Raw genomic sequence first — 6000 nt, 5'->3', positions numbered from 1 at the left:
GTTTAATGTCATACTGTGGAACATTCAGATTTCCAATTAGTCAAATTAAATACATTTTGGTTGGACATGTTTTGTGCCTGAATGTCTCAAAATTATCATCATTTAATTTCAGTAAAAGCAATAACATCTGCGTAGAAAAAAGCTGAGGGCAGACACACCCCACCTGAGTGGCATAGTGCACATTTTAAGTCTTATTTAATTTTTTTCAATCTAAACTATGGCTAAAAGTAAAAATTCTTTCCTCAAATAACAATTACAAAAACTGGGGTTTAAAAGAAAAATGGGACAGTCTATGGGCATAACATTGAAACCTTCATACCTCAGTAAAAGCCAAAGTTAAATCTGTCAACTGGACAAAAAGTTGTGAGTGAAGACGTTTCGCTGCTCGTCCAAGCCGCTTCTTCAGTTCTGGTCAGATTGCTGGTGGACACTGCCTTATATCTGTCTGAAGGGAGGAGCTAACTACACTGAAACGGGAAACAGCTATTGTTTACAGCTTCTGTATGTAGGATAGATCTATTGAGCTACACTAAGTGTGCACTGTGCCTGAGACATACTTGGCATAATCACTCACTCTTAATGGGTCTACTGTCTAGCTCTGTAGTTCTCTTTGTTTCCTTTGTTTGGTTTGGGTCTGAGGATGGATTATAGATTGGGGGAAGATGATGTTTAAGGCCCCCATTCCTGTTCAAGGAAGGATTGTCTTTCCTAACAAAAATAGCTTCTTTAACTTTCATCTCAAACCATTTCTTTTCTCTGGCTCAGATCTGAACCTTACTATCTTCAAAGGAGTGGTTAGTGCTTTGAGAAGGAGACGTACAGCAGAGCACCTCTCATGACGGTGTTGGTACATTCTCTTATGGAGTGGCCGTTTGGTTTCTTCCAGTGTAACGCTCACTGCACTCTTCACTATGTTAAATGGAGTAGACACATTACTTTGTTTATGGCTCGGGGTTTTGTCCTTTGGGTGAACCAGTTTCTGTCTTAAAGTGTTTGTAGGTTGGAAATAGACCGGAATTACCATTACTCAAACTGTCTGAAAATTCTCTGAAGCTTTTCAGACACACCAGCTATTTAAAGAATAGTTACACATTTCCTTCTAGGCTCAGATTCCCTGTTGTCCTGTTTTTTTAGCTCTCTTAGATCTATTGAAGGCCCATTTTGGATATCCACAAGCAGAGAGGGCTTTCTCCATGTGTTGTTCCTTGTTCACTTTTCCCTTTGTGTTTGTGGGCACCACTTGAACTCTATGTTGTAGAGTACGGATCACTCCGAGTTTGTGCTGCAGTGGATCGTGTGAATCAAACAGTAGGTATTGGTCAGTGTGTGTGGACTTCCTGTAGACTTCTATCTGGAGTCTCTGGTCCTCTCCGATAGTTACTGCACAATCTAAGAAGGCCAGTTTGTTCTCCTCGGGCTCTTTCCGTGTGAACTTGGTGTTTGAATCCACAGCATTAATCTCTGCAGTAAAAGGTTCTTGGTCCTGAATTTTGATTTTAGTCCAGTTGACATCCACATATCGATACCAGTGTGTGGTTGGAGTGCCTGGAAATTAGGCCAATGCCTCCTGTTCAAATTGTTCCATATATAAGTTAGCCATAATAGGAGAGACCGGTGAGCCCGTGGGACAGCTGTGAATTTGCTTGTAGAAGTTTCCTCAAAACTGGAAATATGTGGTATTTAAACAAATTTACAGCAGTTTGTAAATACCTTTCATACCTTAGCACCAGAGAACTCCAGCCCAGCACTGAGATAAAGTTATATATTTCATTGGATTTAGCGTTTACTCATAAACTCACGAGATCTCACTGCATTTATTATCATTAAAGTCTTGTGGATCTATAGTATGTTATTTCTATGAGCAAAATACAGCATTTCATTCCTCATTTGAAGTGCTCTATTTCTCTGCTCCTCTCCATCTCTTCTGCACAAAGCCTATTACTAACCACAATGTCAAGTGTCTGTAAAAACGGCTGGATATTGCACTTCAATTTTTCATGCTTGTACAAATGAATAATAGGTGTAACATTCAAGTATATTACATCTGCAGCCCCTCAGTGAGATGGTGAGACACTTTTAAGCACTTTGAACATGAGCAGCCCCCAGTGCAGTGAAATGCTTGGTTTGCAGTGAGTAATAGGGACCAGAACTTGCCTTTGGGCTCAGTCTCTTTGTCCTCAATGCTCACTGAGCACAGAAGACACAGCAGACTGGGTCACACAGTGGAGGGACATTTGTTTAAGATGTGCACTTGCAAATCTGACTAATTTTTCACCTTTTTAACATTATTATTATGGCTGACATTTGGCAGCACGGTGGGTGTGTGGCCTCCAAGCAAGACGGTCACAGGTTCAACTCTCAGGCCTAGTGAGGAGTTTCCCCATCAACTCAAAACATTCATAAAAGGTTACATCCTCCAGCTAATGTGGTCCAGAACATGCCTAGCTCAAAATCTGGAGATGAGTCTCTGCTCTGGGTGGCTCATTGGTATTGAAGGCTGGGTCAAATCAAACACAGAGAATGAATTTCCTTCATGGAGGGATTAGTAAAGCATACCTTAACTTAACATATGAGTCGTGTTTTTGTTAATTTGCCAGGGGATGCATTGCGCAATTGAGCTACTGAGACAAGTAAATCTGCTTGTGGATTAACATAGTCTAGAGAGAAAAAAAGCATAACACTAACAATGCATTTTATACAGTTGACATTATAACAGGCCTAAGGGACCATCTCTGAAGTGCATGTGAATGGTAAAGTGCTACAGTCATTTAAAGCAGCAGTGAGTCCTGACATGACGGAGCGCTGGGTCACATGACTGAATTACCCCTGTGTGACCTGCGGCACCCTCCTCCGTCTTGACAGGGCAGAATAAATGCTACATAAATGGTCCAGATCATAAAAGACACATTAGGAGATTATATGAAATGCCTTCAGGAGAATTTTTACAGTTAACAGCCATTTTGACCTTGTGGTAAATAATTAAAGTACATGCTGTAATTTTTGTAGAAAGAAGTTCAACTAAATGCAACAATCAGTCAGAAAGAATGGATCCTTTTTAATTTCTTTATCCTTGAAGGGTGTAATGAAAAATACAGCTCTATGTAAGCCATTTAGTTGCATTGATGTTTAGGGGATTTTAATGTAATGTAATATGGGAGTTGTGTGTTGTTTCTTTCATGTAAGCATATTAAAGTAATCCTCTGTTCAAATGTGGATCCGATAAAGCTCAACTACTTCACTCCTCAGTGCACCAGCAGACAGGTGTCACTGTGCCCTCTGCTGGCAAGGTTCTGTTTAATACAGAAATCAGGTCATCACCTAAACATGCACTCAGCAATCACTGTACTGCGTAACTTTCTGCACGAGGGTATACCATCTGCTTGTCTCCATTGCGATGTTATACTTTTGCCTAGAATGTTAGCACTAAATGTATTTATTTCAACTGAGACAGGTGACAGTATCAGGAATCAAGAATGCAAGTTTTTCAGGGTATTTTTGAGCAATAAAAATGGTAATTTTAGAAATACAGTCAAACAATCCTCATCAAAGCAGTATCATAGACATGGACAGAAGCAGGTGGGGGACCCGGCACCAGAAAAGTTACATGTAGCACCATTAAATTTGTTTTTCATACAGTATTTTAAATCACATAAAAGCCACAGATAAAATACTTGTGTTTGATAACAACAAATTAAACCGCAACTATGCACAACCTCCCACGGGTCTACTCAATAAATTATGCACATTTCAAATATAGATTTAAGCTACTCTAAACTCTTTGATTGTCAGCTATGTAAAGTACAAAATGTGAAACAATTGATCCAGGCAAAGACTTCTACCATTGCAGCGCCTCAGGACAACATTAACAGCCCCACATTAAGTTTTATAAAGTCACATTTCTTCCAGGCGCGTAAGCTGCTGAAGAGCTAGCAGTGGTACGCTTTATTAGCAGAGAGCCATAATTGTAAACCTGGCGCCTGGGTTTGATTGGAGTTTAATGAGGAATCCCATAGAAGGAGGCGTTCCTGTGGGGTGTGAGGAGTGGGACAGTGCTCTGCTTAATTAAAGAAACATGTTTGCCATAATGATGCGGACGAGTTTAAAATTAGCATCTCCCTCAGTGACAAACCAGCGTGGGGCTTTTCAATGGCATGCTGAGAGAGGGCGCAGTGAAGCGGTCAGCTAATAAGGCTAATGTGGAAACAATGGAGAAATGGGATGGGCTAAGTGCTGTGCCGAAATAGTTATAATAATTAGTGTATAGGTATAGCTTAAAAAGATGCTCTTTCATTCACGATTGAACAACTGGAATATAGCCACATAGTCTCTAGTGAAATATTGTTGGTTTGCCTGAAATTTTTCGCAGTTTGGCATTCAAATGATCTATCTCCATGGAGACAAGCAGGTGACACCACTAGGCCAAGTTACACGTCAGATATGTGGAGTAAGAAAGGTTTAATGCCATAATGTGGAATATTACAGGCAAAGTAACAAAATACCCATGAGACAAGCAGATGGCAAACCCTCCACTAGAAAAGTTACATAGTGCATCTTGTTTTGCTGCACAGCCTTCTGAAAAAGAGAGGAGAATGGACAGTACAGAACGTGTTGGATAGAGTCGTAATGACAGAAACTACTGAGGTCCAACATTGAAGAAATGTAACTTAGAAAGCCTACTACCCACTACTGAAAGGCTGTTTGAATCGAGAGTTAGACGGTCTTGTAGGTAAGAGGGTTTGCTCTGTGATTTCCTGAATGTCACTGGGACAAGCTGACAGGAGCAGAGGGCGACACAAGGGAGAGCCTACAGGACCCTTCTCCACTTAAGCCAGTATCTTGGTCAGTACCTAAACCCAGTACCTTGACCACAGATGTAACAAAAATACAGGAAATACACTGGCCCCTCTGCAATCATTCGTTGCTGGTTTGCGAATATTTTAAAGTGATAGTATGTAACTTTCTAGAGGTGGAAAGTCAACAGCATGATTCCATAGAAACAGAAAGTTAAAACATACTTCAGAACATTCTCCATGGAGATACTGTAGATCAGTTTTATGCCACACTATGGAATTTTAAATTAGCCAGACGCTAAGGGAATCTTACTCCCCCTACTGTCCGACGCCTTCTCCAGGACTGTATCCCATGGGTCTGAAAAGATGTACGTTCCCTTGTCACGATTTATGCTCCATGGAGCTTGTTTACAGGTCCTCTTTGATACAACAGAGACAGTGGGAAATCCAAGTAAAGCAGCCTACAAGACACATCAATACACCATTATGTGATGCTTCTAACGAAGGCTACAGGCCACAGAAGAGTCAGGTTTGTGGAGATGCAAGCCCGTTCAGACTACGGACTCATGTTTTTCAGTGCAATAAACATAGTCATAATAAAAAACATGCTTTTGAGCGTACAGGATCTGGTAAGGCAAGGCAAGTTTATTTGTATAGCACAATTCGTACACAAGGTAATTCAAAGTGCTTTACAGAATACGAAAGACATTAAAATCACACAAATCAAAACATAAATAATCACAAATAATCATCATAAAATTAACATTAAAAGAGAAGAGTGCAGAATAAAAACCTTTCAGTTGTATGCACAGCTAAACAGAACCGTTTTGAGCCTGGATTTAAACATTGTCAAAGTAAAGGCCTGTCTCACATCTTCAGGAAGACTGTTCCAAGTTTTAGCTGCATAAAACTTAAACACTGATTCCCCATGTTTAGTCCTGACTCTGGGCACCAGCAGGAGGCCGATCCCTGAAGTCCTCAAATTGCGAGATGGTTCATATGGCACTAACATGTCGGAGATGAACTTTGGACCTAGGCCATGGTACAGGATCTTGCAATCAAATATGTATATTTTTGGCAAAAATTGCATGCTATGGCTTTAAAACTGAAAGTTATGAAAAATACTTGCATTGCATTTTCAAACTGTGAGTAATTATTCACATGCTTAGTTTTCTTATTACTGTTGATCCGTGGAATTTGACTGCACGAG

Source organism: Periophthalmus magnuspinnatus, chromosome 4 (genome assembly GCF_009829125.3).
Source record: "Periophthalmus magnuspinnatus isolate fPerMag1 chromosome 4, fPerMag1.2.pri, whole genome shotgun sequence".
NCBI classification, from domain to species: Eukaryota; Metazoa; Chordata; class Actinopteri; order Gobiiformes; family Gobiidae; genus Periophthalmus; species Periophthalmus magnuspinnatus.
This window is presented reverse-complemented; position numbering follows the sequence as displayed.